The 15,721-nt window shown below is 36.3% G+C and overlaps 1 protein-coding gene across 5 annotated transcripts in view; it reads left to right on the forward strand.

The window, feature by feature from the left end:
* Window positions 1–7,668: 7,668 nt before the first annotated feature.
* LOC126829621 (roundabout homolog 1) overlaps window positions 7,669–15,721 on the forward strand; it is a 174,950-nt gene continuing 166,897 nt past the window's right edge. For all 5 annotated transcript variants that reach the window (XM_050559568.1, XM_050559570.1, XM_050559569.1 and 2 more), the window contains exon 1: window positions 7,669–8,038. The gene's annotated coding sequence lies outside the window, so the exon portion shown is untranslated. The remainder of the gene's footprint in view (window positions 8,039–15,721) is intronic.

A 15,721-nucleotide genomic window follows, 5' to 3' on the forward strand; every position in this document is an offset into this window, starting at 1 on the left:
TTGACGTTTCACAGTTCATGTACTGCACATTAAGTTGAAAACATGCTTTTAAAGGGCTCACACACAATGCTGCACGTGCATATTGGGTTTTTCATGTGCATCTCGTGCCAATATTTTTGCGTTTGGGAGCATTGTGTGAAACAATAGTTCATAGTATTGCATAATATTATACATACAAAACCACCTAGCAGGGGCGGATCCAGAAACTTTTGCAGGAGGGGGTTTGCCCGGTTCCTGAGACGATGTATCTCTCCCCCCCTCTCCCCCGCATGGTCTATATGGGTATTTTGGCATATATACATACACATTGAGCTTTGTAAACCGAGAAATTCTTTTGACGTCAATTTTTATAATGAATTAATACAATGACATTGTGATTCAATTTTATGGATGCAAAGCATTAATTGTGATATCACATAATGTCTATATCATTGTCTTGTGCTTTGAGTGTCCATCCTGTCCCACATCTGACGATAAAGGATAAAGCACACGGCCGAGAAACTTTTCTCATAAAAAGTGTTGATTTACAAAAAAAAAATATGTAGCTAAGAAGGGGGGGGGGTCGACCCACCCCTCCCCACCCCACCCCACACCCCGCACCCCGCCACCACCATCGGGATCCGCGCCTGTCTAGTAATAAAATATTTGGGAAAAAAGTGATGGGTTTTCCATGGCGCTCAGTATGCCTGCATAGAATATCATAATTAAATATCTAAATATCACAACCCACATATTCATAATTCTTAAACTGTTTTCAATATGTGGATAAATGTTGTATGTTTTCAATTTATCTCTAAAAATACATTATTTTATCTGTTTTGATTTCACATTTAGCTAATCACAGTATATATACCTTTGTAATATTATTAATATATCAGAACCCCCATATTTATGATTCTTAAACTGTTTTCATTATGTGAATAAATGTGTGGTTTCAGTATATTTCTATAAATATTTTATTTAATCTTTTTGATTATATATTTAGCTATCAACATATATGTGACTAAATTACATCTTATGTGCTTTTTAACTGAGGATAAATGAATGTTTATCTCTATAAATACTTTATTTGATCTTTAATTTTGATTGTATATTTAGCTTCTTTAAGTGGCATTTAGTAATTGAACAGTAACACACTAACACTATTTATGGAATAACAATCACTGGTTTATTAACATGCAACGTTTCGACGATCATACTCTCGTCTTTATCAGTGCTAGTTATATACTATTCAAAAAAAGTAGGGGATATTTGATTTTTAAGTGTTATTAAAGTCACCTAATGAAACTGACGAAGAAACAAATGACAAAATGAAATGAAGTTCACATTCATCGATTTATTCCAAATGATCGTTAGACTAAGTAAGGCACAGACTGACCATTATAAGGGTAAAATGATACCCGGGGTCAAACAGCAAAGTTACCACAGCATCACAACCAAGTCAGTAACGGGTAAATCCTCCTCTGTTTGCCAAACAAGCATTGATCCGACGTGGCATACTCCTAATGAGACGTCTAAGGTCATTTTGGTCCAGATTGTCCCATTCCTGTTGCAACGCAGCAGCAAGTTCTTGGACATTGGCAGGACGTTGTTGACGTTGACGTAACCTCTGTCCAAGCATGTCCCAGACATGCTCGATGGGGGAGAGGTCGGGACTCGGTGCTGGCCAAGGTAATGTGGTGATGTTCTGTTGTTGGAGGTAACCTGTAACGATCCTGGCCCTGTGACATCTTGCGTTGTCATCCTGGAAGATGAAACGGCGGCCATGACGTCGTGCGAACGGCACAACATGGACTGCCAAGATGTTGTCCCGGTAGTACTGGCCTGTAACACGCCCTGCAACAACATGTAAAGCCGTTCTTCCAGCAACAGTGATGCCTCCCCACACCATAACAGAACCACCCCCAAATCGATCATGTCTGATGACGTTAACGTCTTGGAAGCGCTCGTTTCGACGACGCCACACCCTCCTACGTCTGTCCAAAAAATCAACAGTGAACCTTGACTCATCTGAAAACATCACATTGCTCCAGCGTCGATTATCCCAGTGTTGACGATCCCTACACCAACGATGTCTTGCCTGAATGTGATGTTCTCAAACAAGGGATCACGCGAGGACGTCGGGCGCGAAGGTGACCCCTATGCAGTCGATTCCGAATCGTCTGGCCACTCACTCTCACACCAGTGTCTGTTTGAAGACGAGCGCTGATCTGATTTGCTGTGATGACACGATTTCTCAAGGCCAAGGTACGGATAAATCGATCCTGGGCTTGAGTTGTCGCCCTTGGTCGACCTGAGCGTGGTCTGTCCTGTACAGATTGTGTATCACGGTATCTGGACCATAGCCTGCTTATGACAGACTGAGAAACATTCATCGTCCGCGCCACAACCGCCTGTGTTGTGCCGATCTGTAGCATGCCAAGGGCACGTAACCTTTCATTTTGGGTAAGCCGACGCATATCAAAATTTGTTTTCTGGTCACTAAAACAATTAAACTGATGTTTCCACCCTGGAATTCAATGCCACAATGACTGTAACATTCAAAGTCAGAGTCGTGCAAATCTTGGGTTGGACCCCCATGATGATCCCAAGCATCACCTGCATTCCATGCGGTAGCTATTGGTGCGTTTGGGCGTCACATGTAACTGGAAATGTTTCTTCTGTTAGGTTCTATAGTGACTTTTTTCGTAGTCATTTGCATATTTTAATATTATGCCCCCAAAATCAAATATCCCCTACTTTTTTTGAATAGTATATATAAGGTCTATATTTTATACTGTATATAAATACTTGTTGATGTTTTACATATATGTTATCATTTGCTTGATAAAGACGAGAGTATCATGCAGTGGTCGCGTTAATGCTGTAGCCTACCGTGATGATGGCCCGTGGAGGACACACGGTACTGACATCTGTGTCGTACTTTTGGTTTTGACCCCTCTGACTTTGTACCCTTGATTACAGATTAAACATCCATAAGTGTACAAATGTGTTGTTAGTGATGTGTTCCCATTTGAATATTGTTCACAATAAGAAGCAAAATAAATAAGATATGTTTACAGGATCATTTTGTTATACGAAAAACTAAGTGATGAGTTTTCCATGGCGCTCAGTATATTACGGTCGAAAGTCATTACAATGCGGTCGGCGGTAAAAAGTATTTGGTCGGCGGTAATTACACGACGATCGGCGGTAAAAAGCATTTGGTCGGCGGTGGTCGGCGATAAAAAGTACCACCGTGTAATAAACGATAGTAATTGCTATTCCATAAAGTGTCCTAATTACTAAATGCCATTCAAAGAATATCGATATAAATGCAAAGCATACAATGTTGAATGCTAAAATATTGGGTAACCACCCACACAAAATTTCGTGGCAAACGGTTCGTCCGTTTTTTGTGGTATGGAGAGATGGACGGATATACAAGTGGTGAAATAAAGTAATAAGATATACATAGAAAGAAAAATATAAACTGCGGCAACTGAACAAACAAGTACATTGTAAGACCAACAATATCAATCCGTCTGGAAGATCTTAGATGGTGACGAGGATGACGATTCCTACAGATGGTATTTTGGTGGAACAGAATGGACTTCAAGAGCTTTTAGGGTCATCAGCTAAATCAACTCCCAGGTCTGAGAGCCGCGCAATAAAATACTCATACAACTTGTACTTCCTTCTTATTTGAGATAGAAGAGGATTTTGCGTTCTTAAGTTACTGTTATGTTCTAGTAAACTAATACTAATAGTGAAACTTTTAACGAAAAAATTAATATTGTACGCAGAATTTGAATTAACTTATCCCTGAGTGGGGTAAAGAGGGCGTTCTTAAGGGATGAAGGATGGGTTGGGAATCTTCTTAAGTAGAGTTTTTGAAGTCATTTGATGTAAGCCTACATAGGCAGAAGGCAGGTAAGATGATATTTGTAGCCGGAAGTTGACTTAAATCGTCAGTTTTGGTCATTCCATCCTTGCACCCCTCCCTTTTTGTCATTTTCATTCCAGATACAAGGGGATTTCGCATTCTTAAGTTAGTGTTATCTTCTAGTGGACCAATAGTGAAACTTTTAACAAAAAATAATGTTGCACGCGCAAATTGAATTAACTCATCTCTAAGGGGAATTTGGGGTGTGGTGGGATGCGGGGGGGGGGGGGGTAAAGGGGCTGTTCTTAAGGAAGGAAGGAAGCGTTGGGGGTCTTCTTAAAGATACATTATGGGAGATTAGATAAAGAGCTGGCAGTTGTCACTATAATAGTTAAAAACTAGATACTATAAAGGGATTTTGCTGAAAATTTCAGTCAAATTGATCCACTATGAACCAAGATTTTAGCGATTAAATTTTCGGCCTAGCCTCGATCATCATTACTAAAGTCGGTAGGATAAAAAACATAGTCTCGATTATCCATTTCATGATTTAATTATGAATGGAAGTCGAACAGCAGATCGGAAACTAATCCAATAAACATTGCAGCCTAGTGATGCCATTGAGAGTTGATTATGGTCTGGATAAGTTAATTAATGTCTAATTAATAATTTAGATAACATTTCAGGCCTAAAGAAATACCTGCAATAGGCAGATTTAGCTCTTGCATAATGTATGTTTAATGACATCTGAGGTTAGTTGAAGTATGCACAAAAGTTGATCGTTGTACGTCAAAGTCGAATTAAATCGTCGTTTTACCCATGACCCCCCTCCGTTTTGTCATTTCTTATCCAGGATAGAAGGGGATTTGCATTCTTAAGTTAGTGTTATGTTCTAGTGGACCAATAGTGAAACTTTTAACAAAAAAATTAATGTTGCAGGTGGAAGTTGGATTAACTCTTTTCTTAAGGGGGTAAAGGGTGTGCTCTTAAGGGAAGAAGAAAGGGTTGTGGGTCTTCTTAAGCAGTGTTTTTGGCGACATCTGAGGTTGGTCGACTTATGCACAAAAGTTGATCGATATACGCAAAAGTCAAATTAAACTCCAAATTTCGACGTTTTGTCGGACCCCACATCTCCAAGGGAAGGGGACCAGCAACTTAAGAATCAAGGTTCAGAGTATCAGGCACTGCTGTCCACTTATCTAGCATGGTAGAAATTTTGTACGTGATTTTCGAAAAAAACTTGAACCTAGTTCCCTTACTATATGTGAGTTTTAGGTTACATTTTAGTGGAAAAGATCACATGTTTTCAGATTCTTGTCTCCATTACTTCATAATGATACTGCTCAAAAAATGACAAAGATATCTCCTAGCTCATCAGACTCTAGCCACCCAGCACATAATTTCTGGGTAAACACCCGCCCACCAACCCTTGCAAGCCCCCGGAACCCCATTAACGGTATAAATGAAATGAAATGGGGATTAACGTCCTACTGTTCTGCTACGACTGGGCTAATGAAGAAGGGCATTGATGGTATAAATGTTAATTAGTGCTCACACATGGTCTTGTGTGTCGTGTCATACAGCATCAGCTGTCACCACACACCTAAAATACTGTTAGCAATTTACGTTCCCTTGTCTATTATGTTTTCTGCATTTTGGTTTAAGTCAAAATTTAACCAATACCATAATCTTTGACAAGGATTGAAGGCATCTGGTATTTTCACCAATGCTGTATTAAATTTTATGTCAACTTAAAAGATACATTATGGGAGATTTTTATAAGGAGTTAGCCATTCTTGCTATAACAGTTCAAAAATAGATGATGAAAGAAGAATGAAGAATATATTGAAAATTTCAGTCAAATTACTTTATTCTGAACATAGTTATCACCAGTGTAATTTTTGACTAGAAATGGGATTGAATTCCATCTTCACCGATTCTTAGAATGGCCGATCGTTTGATTGACAGGCGTTAACTCCACCTACATAATCTCTGCTGTCTTTTGTCGGCTGTCATCAAAATGAGAAAGAGGGTAAATTTTCATTCTTACTTGTATTTTGGGCATGCATTAAATCAGTTGAATATAGGACATAATATTATAATACAATTATGATAAATCTATAGGTATACACCAGTGGCGTCTTGCCTATTGGGGGAAATAAAAATATTTTTATTGATATATTAAGGCAGAAGACCTGTCCATCTGTTTTAGTCATCACACGGTCTCCAGGAATTGTATAATTTGTCATTATCTGTGTTTAGTTTATTGCACTTTAAATAGTTTAGATGTCATTTGTTAAGGCATCGCTCAACAGTGGCCTCGCTTTGTACAATTGTTAGTATAAATGTACCATTTACTTGACAATTATGATGATTTTCATCAGGCCCTAAACAGAGTTATTACATTTTGCTTGGACTCTCTGGATTTGTGTTCCTAGTGTTATATTATATAAGCTTTCCAAAAATGTATACTGGTAGTTTGTTTAGCATGGAGGATCTTGTAGCGGAATTGTTTCTAAGCAAGCTAGAAATTTTGGCTGCAGGCCTACTAATACAGTTTTGTCGAGTTAGCAAATGTAGGCTAGGATAAAATTATCATTGTTTTGTGTGTATATATATATATATATATATTTTATTTGCCTTACTGTTATAAATCATTTTCTATGTATGTTTATTGTTGGGGCCCACGGTAGCTCAGTGAGTAAGACATTGGCACACTAACCGAGAAAGTGGCTCAGTGAGTAAGACATTGGCACGCTAACCGAGAAAGTTCATTGGATTTTCAGGCGTGGTTCATATTTTGAGTGGTTTAGGATGGAGGGCCTGGCAAGGGACAATGTACAGCAGTTTGGATCAGAGAGAGAGAGAGTTTAATCCACTTCACAAAGTAGGTCATTTCGGGACAAACACATGGTTCAATTTTATTATTTAAATAATTTGCATGCGCCTAGGGGTTTTTAGTAGTGGGAGGGAAATAGAGGACCCTAAGAAAACCCACGAAGTTGGGAGGTTGGTGGAAGTTTGGATGGGACATATAATACATTAGCATGTAGGCCTACCGATTTCCCTCGTAGCACTTTGCATGGCCTTTGCCTGTCTTCGTTAGACCAGTCAGTGCAGGAAAGTGGGATGTTAAAACCTGATTCATTTCACTTATTTATCCTATAGGCCTATGTTGTTTATAAATATAATGCTGTCCTTAATCTTAATAATGGATATTTCGGAACAAAAAAATCTTATCTTCTAATGACCTTTATAATAAACTCTCAGAATTTTGTCTGCAACCCACAGTTTGAAAATATCGTCATTTTTTATTCAAGCCTTCCCTGGGTTTCAATCTTGTTTTTAATGAATAAATGATGTAGGTCCTGCATGCAGCCTACATGTGGGTAGGGCCTACCAGTATCATTAATGATTTAAGTAGTAAATTACATTAGTAGTAGGCTAATAATAATAACATCAGTAAACTTTTGGTGAAATGTGATGTATATGTAATTATTGTATTACAAGAATTCTCTTTGTCTATACCTTTTGTATTTGTCTTTATAATAGTGAACGGTTGACTAAAAACACATCTGCTTGAGTGTATTTTTCTTTATCTAAGTTATCTGTAGCTTCTACAGCTTTTCAGTGAATGTTTGTCTTTTAACACCCTCAACCAAATGTGCTGGGCATCGTAAACCTTGTACATCAATCAAATAAATATCTTGCTTCTGATTGGCTGTGCTCGGGAATCTTGGTATTTAATTGGCTAGAAATTGATTGGGGAGGGATGTAAGCATTGATTTCTACGCAGGGGTGATACAGCCAGAGTGTGAATTTTACAGTTGCTGTGTGTTTTTAGTGTTATGTTGTTTCTTTTGGATTGCGTTTACTATGGATTATTTACAAAGGATCAATATAAATAAAGACATCAATTGTTAGCTGACTTTGCCACACTGAGGATAAACTTATGGAATTTATTTGCATTTAAGTGTTTTAATCATGATATAGCCTAGTATTAATGGATACTTTCTTGTGTTTCGCCATTTTTCACCATTGACGGCATTGAACACCAGTCTATGGAATATTGCGTTGAAAGGCTTTGAATCCTCTTATCATGAGGAATCATTGCTTTCAATAGCCTACATAATCTTTACACGGATATCGGAGGGAGAATAAGGAATATTGAGTGTAAGTATCTATGGTATTTTTGAGTTTATATGAACAACAGGCCCCTCGGACCAACTAAGGAAAGATGTGTAAAGTTTAGCAAAGATTATTGTTCTAGCCCCAGTGTTATGTTTTGACAGGTGATCACCAGACAGTCATCCATTACATTCATATATTATAATGAACATGTACCGATACTCGTAATCGTATATAGGCCTACATACCAATGTGAGTAATATTGCTGGAATAAATCGGCGTGTATTAGGCCAGTAGAAAGGTTAATATACGACAAGCATCCTATGTAGCTGATTATTTATTCCTGGTAATATTATTGATTGATTGGAGTTTGATCTGCTAGCCGAGTCGGTTATTCGTTGATGTTCACCAACTGTAGAGTAGACTGTAGGCCCGAGTTTAACAAATTTCCTACATCTATTCATTGTTATTTTTTTAAGAATAGCTAGCCCAGATGTCGGCCTATAGTTTAGTTATCATCAACACCCAGTTTCCCAATAATGTGGTCTTTACAAAAAAAGACGGTACGGTACTTTGAATTCACATTGCATATGAATGAAGAAACGGTAGGCTACATTTCTAAAAGAATGCAGGTTCTGACTTTAAACTAAACGACAAGTAAATTTTGTCCATGTAATTCTTGTTTTACAAATTACAAGATACCAATATAATGTTTTAAGTGACACTCAATTGCACAAGCAGTGTTTTTTATCCATCAAATTGGGGCAAAATTTTGCTATCGACATCGTTATGAAGATCATACATGTACTGTAGCTGTCGCTGTCGGCCATTTTCTCGGACAACTTCTGCATGCATAATTTTCAAGTGTTTAGTTCTTCAGATAGATTTTTCTGCCAGTTTGTGTGTGATTCAGTTAGCTGCTCCAGACGGCTAAACATGTAAATCGGCCAAACGTTTGGTGAAACGGCCCAAAAATATTTATATTCATCATAGATTAAATTATTATTCATTGCAAAAACAATAGACCCTACCGTAAAACTAACTATAAAACCGGGTGAAGGTTGCCACTTTGTGGCATTTATCCCCATTTTGAGCAAGTAGACTGCACAAAAGATCTCAGCATGTAGCCTACTGGTATTCATTTGAGCCCATTTGAGAACCCAATTATTGAATTAAAGTAGCTAAGTCTCTACCTCAATATCATCCGAAAGTCTTCGAAATTGAAAACACAAATTATTTGTCAATTCAAATTAACATTGATGTTGTGATTTTACCGCGAAAAGATGGGCTTCTGATATCCACTATTTAAGATAAAATAAACATTTTACCATTTGTGCACGAATCGTGTACCTTAATGCGTTTTCAGCACCATTTGTAACAAGGGACTCAAAGAACGAGGCTAGACATAGTCCAAATGTCATGTCAAACGGTGATGCCATATAGGCTAATGCCATATTGTTTTCTGGAGAGCATGCACAATAAATACTGTCGGTGTAGACTGGAATAACTAGATGGTTGAGATTGCCACTAGATGGTTGAGATTGCCATTCGATTGAGACTTCTGGCATAGGTTTGTAGACATAACGGCCCTAAACATAATACAAACTATAATATTTCACATACGTAATAATACATTGTATAAAACTTACAATAAAATATCTAAATACATAATTTACAGTGTATAGATAAAGTTGATAAAAGTCCCATCAATAACCCATTGGCCGGATTTAGCAAGCAAAGCCAACTGTTTTGTGGTTGAACTTTTATATCGGCACGTAAAAAATCAGGTATTGCATCTTCATTTACCTATAAAATGAATTTGTAAATATAGCTTTTATATGTAAATATAGCTTAACCGAAAATGAATTTTGTAATATTACAAATTTTGTAATATTTTAACACAATGTTGTAATTTGTAATTATAACTTCAACAAAATAAATAACTTAGAAATTTGCTAACGCAGCTGCTCTGATTAGGTTCTCAGGATTTTCTCTGAATGGATTGGAGATGTCCATTTTTTTTTTTACTTTTAATAGATAAAAAATAAATGATTAATGTTTATCTCGTATATTATCTAATCAGATCAGAGGGTGTGAAGTACCTAATTAGGGATTATCCAATCAGTTGATTAATTAGTACTACTCACCTCTTTTCTTTGAATTACAATTACACTTTACAGGCAATTTACAGCATGTAATTTTCCGGGTTGGCTTGTGCTATTATGGGCAATTTTTCCACTGACAAATTCTTCAGGACACATGGTTTATATAAATGTAGCATCACATCCATGTTTTGTTTAAATACATGTAAATTGTTTTTTTATTACATTAAATGAAATGAAATGAAATGGGGTTTAACATCCTACTGTTCTGCTCTTAAACTGGGCTAATGAAGACGGGCATACACCATACAGTGTGCTATGAAGGAAATTTTGCCCGGGCAGTGGCACTATCGCCTACTCTTATATCGATTCCAACTGCCAAGGGATCTTTTACGTGCATTCCAATGTATATACGGGACCTTGGTTTTTCGAAATCCGAGGGACTAGACAGCCGTCCTTGTCAGGCCCTCCGTCCTGCATCGCTGACAAGGGGGGACCACGCATTACATTAAAAATGTTTGGCCGTTACGACTAAATTTTTTGGACGTTATATAACCAAACTGTTTGGCCGTTTAAATTATAACTAAAGTAGTGCCGTTTTGACCAAACCTGTTTTAGGTCGTTATGGCATAGGGCCGTTATGACCACATCCCCTGGCATATTTTGCAGAACATACATGTACATGTAACTGATATTAGAAATTACAGTAAAAACAGAAACGATTGAATGTAAAATCAGTTGATATACATTCATGCCGGTATTACATTATTATATGAGTTGCAACCAATATGAAGATGGCCTTTTTTCAAAATTCCAAAAATTTTGGTAGAAAAGAATTATTCCAGATATAATGTCACTCCAAATTAATCTCAATCAGAAAGTGTTGCTATCTTCAGGATTACTATTTTTTTTTAAAAAGAAATTTAAGGTTACAAAGTTTAAGACCCACTTTTGATAAATTTTACCTATAAATTAGATCATATTTTGGTATCCTTAAGATATGAAAAACAAATGGTAACGAAATGATAATGATTTTATTTTTGATTTGACATCATGGGCATGAAATCAATCAAATTATCAGATGAAATGAAATAAGATCTTTGTTTAATCAGATGAAATGAAATAAGATCTTTGTTTAATCAGATGAAATGAAATAAGATCTTTGTTTAATCAGATTGGTTTCAATATAGGCAGTTCGATGATGAAAATTTTCTGCCTAGACTAAGTAGCGATAAGCAATTCGATTGGTCAAGACTTTGGAACATAACAACTCTGCTTTTAATTGAGGTTCGGTATAGATGTTCTTTCATTAGGCGAATGTCTTGACTGAGTTCAATGATTAATATTTCCCGCTAAAGCTTAGCAGATCTAAGCAATTTCATTGGTTGTCGCTTTAGGACAAAATAATTTGATTCTAACTGATAGAGAGTTATTGAAACTTAGTGTATACATGTAGTTTCACTACCAGGTACATGTACTTCAAAACCTTGAATGAGTTTAATCGTGAACATTTTATGCTTAGACTAATCATACATGTACATGTACATGTACACAATCTGTTTGATTACTCATTACTTTTGAAAAAGATAAATTAATTAATATGTGTCACCTACAATGTATTTATTTTCGGATTTCACCGGGGCGACATCAGCCTCACTGTTAGCTTGTTGTTCTTATACATTTCTTTTGTCAAGCCATTGATGAAGGGCAGTACATGTACATGAGGGCAGTCTTCTGTGATATTACATGTAGCAAGGCTTTTGACAGATCTTACACGCCGGACTATATTTAAAGCTTGGGGCAACACTTGGGGATAAGGGAAGATCTGCTTGACTTGTTTAGAAGTTAATTAAAGATACATTCCTGGGTACAAACTGGGTGATTTGATGATATATTTGGACTAAAAACATATTCAAACTAATAAATTTATCATAATTTTGCTTCAGATCCTTCTCAAAACATTGCAATTGTCGAGGAATACCCTGGCTATAAAAAATCAATAAAAAGAGGTCATGTTTGTGTCACTTGACTTACATGTATTCTCTCGATACCTAGCAACAGAAGCGAAGTCGGAGAAAAATTCATTGCATACACAAGACGATGTTGTCTTTAATAGCTGACAATTTATTACAAATATCAAAGCCTAATTAAATTTTCGGATTATCCACTGCCAGCGTCTTTTTCCGTGATTTTTATCTCAGAAAGTGTCGTACATGTACGTGTAATTCTTCATAAAGTTTATCAACATGTACATGAAGCGCTCAATCTCCGTGTGCAACCTTCGACGTCACGTGTGCAGACACTCCTAATCATCAGGCTATCGATTAGGGAAACCCATACATTTTTGTCCTGTTTGCGCTCTATGAGTGTTTTTCAGGGAATCCAGTATGGGTGTTTTTCAGGGAATCCAGTATTTTTGTAGTAAGATTGGATATTTCTACTTTTCATGTATAAAAATTGCCATACTTTTATTGGAAATAACCACCCGATAAATACTTTTCTGGGAACGTAACTTTAACCAATAGAACTAATAGGAGCCAAATTGTGATTGTTAGTGGTAGGCCTACATGTACATACTACATGTACAGTACATGTACCTCGTCGTCTTCTGTGACTGTCCCAGCTGGTATTCCACAGGCTCTGTCCTTGGACTACTCCTCTTCCTTATATATAAATGATATTGTTGAAACCCTTAATTCCAATGTTATATTATTTGCAGATGATACCAGCTTGTATTTGAGAATCTATGACCCAATCATTACTTGGGCAAAGACTTGACTTGTCTCTTTCAATCCACTGAAAACTAAAACACTTACACTATCAACATGTACTACATGTACATGTATATAAAAGGACCCAATTTTGCTGAAACTTTCACTAGACAACACTGCAGTAAAGGAAGTCTTCGAACACAAGCATTTCGGGCTGACTTTTCAAAATCGTGCTGTTAGCCAGTTAGGGGTACCAGCCACAGACTTTTACATGTATATGAGGAAACCAGTTTTATCACACTACAGGAGAGACGAAGGCGACACAAACTTATATTTTTTTTTACAAAATTGTGAATCATGTTACACCGCCATATTCCGAAAACTTCAGTAAAGTATATTGTTGTTGTCTTTGTTCTTTAACGTCTACTTCCACTGAAGTGATATCTCCGATTGCCATACATTGTATACATGTACATTGTAGTGTTTTATTTATAGTCCAGCCAGCATGTTAATTGAAGCCTCTTTACCCATGTTTCTTAACCTTTTCTCACCGCTCACCCCTAAATGAATTCTCAACTGACCCATTTATCCCCAGAGTTTTGAGGAGGTTACTGAACGTGGAGCCGAGGCCGGCAAAGCCGGTCACCGCGAGTGCCGTAGGCGCGAGGCCCATCGAGGACCTACCCAGGAAATTTTTAGAAATTGGAGCCCGGAAATGTGATTTCCAGCCATTTCAGGCAATCTTCCAGGCGTTTCAGAGGAACAGAACACAGTTGTTATGGGATACAATCACTAGTTTTATTCTAAAAGCACGACGTTTCGACAAGTATCCTCTTATCATTATCAAGCACAATGACATTTAGTAAACTTGAGGTCAATATATACAAATTCATAGTGAAACCATCAACATGGATTAAAATAACAGTAACAAAAATAATGTAAAAGGTAAAGGATATTTAATAAAAACAACAAGCACAACAAGGTAACTAGAACTGCGATGCAGTAATGACGGGTTTCACCGGTGCCCCGTTACCCTTGAACATATGTCACTTCCGGTACCGATGAAACCATTAAACAGGTTTCCATTTAAGCATTGCACACATCACATAAAATGTACGCAGAATCAACCAAATCCGGCAATATCAATTCATTGTATACATTCATTACATGTAAGTGGTCCTGGCAACATTACATTACTTCCGGTGATAATGAAAATGTTAAATTAGTTTCATGAAATCAGAAATAGCATAAGGCATCACATGGTGAAAATTTTATGTAAATCGAATAATATTTGCCACTTTAGACCAAAATCCTTGAAAGTGACTTGTAGAAAATCGTCTATTTCTCTGCAACCGTACAAGTTAGAAACCATTTTTTGGTATTTGTATGATCGTGTGGGCTCATTCCATTTGTTGATTGGAATCAAATATCATAATTTTAAAAACAATACAAATCCGACTCATTTGAATAAAATATCTGTTTTGAAGGCTAAAAATACAGCTTTTGCCACAATGACGTTACTTCGGATAACAGTAAAAGTGTTAAATTACTTGTATGAAATCGTAAATGGCATTAGGTATCACACACGGGGAATTTTATGAAAATCGAATAATAATTGACACTTTTATGGACCAAAAACCTTGAAAAGTTACCTGTTGAAAATCGTCTACATATGTATTTCTCCGCAACTGAACAAGTTAGAAACCATTTTGTGATATCTATATGATCGTTTGGGTTCATTCTATTAATTGATTTGAATCAAATATCAAAATTTTAAACAAATAACAAATAAGACTCATTTGAATAAATTACTGGTTTTGAAGGTTATAAATACAATTTTTGCCCAAATTACGTCATTTCCGGTGACATTGAAAATGTTAAATTGGTTTAACCTTGTTAAAATTGACATTACGCATCAAATGGTGTCACTTTTATGAAAATCGAATAATAATTGACTCTTATACAGGCAAACTAGCGTAAAAAGTTACTCATACAAAATTGCCCATTTCTCGGCAACTGTTCATATTACAAATTAATTTTCACATACATTTGTACATTCTCTTCGTATGGATTATTGCTACTAGTTTATGAAAGTTGCGAAGAAATATTTTAAAATTTGAAAAGCCTGAATGGGTTGTGAATAGCTCATTTTTTCACCTTTTTTCACCTTTAAATCAAAATGATCCGAAAACGAAGTAAAAATTAAAAAAACTGAGCGCGATGATTTTTGCGCATTAACAGGGCAAACCCTTTCAGTCATACCAGATTTGAAAAAAATAATATTTGCTTTCAAAAAGTGGTACCGAACTCTCAAAATTGCAGTTTTTGCTAAATTTATGTTACTTCTGTTGCCGAAAGGAAAAAGTACCGGTAACAAAAAAAATGACATTTTGGACCGCGGAACATATGAACTTTATACAAATCGAACAATAAATAATTAATCCAGGACTGAAAAACTGAATTAGCCAATGGGGGCCAAGGAAAAATACGGTGACAAAAAATGTTGACATTTTGTCAAATCAGATGACCCTTTAACCCTTGATAAAATACCACATAAAAATATCTTAATAAGTGTTGGTGTAGGCCTTTGATCATGTTGTTGCTATGTATGGTTTCGGTTATGTTGTTGTATTTTGTCTATATATATTTGCCTCATACCTGTTTTACTGTATTAGCTTGATAACGTTGAGAGAATACTCAACGAAACGACGCCTTAAATACACTAGTAGCTGTTTTCCATAAGTATGTGTTTTGTTGTTACTCTATCCAGTTACTAAATGCCATTTAAAGAACATAAAAATATTCATTAATAAAAAAGTTTTTCGTAAAAATTTTAATTTTCAAAATTTGGCACCTAATATCTCCGAAGATTCGTCGAAAATAAAAAATCCAAAGAACCTTATCTATGTGCCTTG

This window comes from Patella vulgata, chromosome 8, assembly GCF_932274485.2.
Source record: "Patella vulgata chromosome 8, xgPatVulg1.2, whole genome shotgun sequence".
In the NCBI taxonomy this organism is placed as follows: Eukaryota; Metazoa; Mollusca; class Gastropoda; family Patellidae; genus Patella; species Patella vulgata.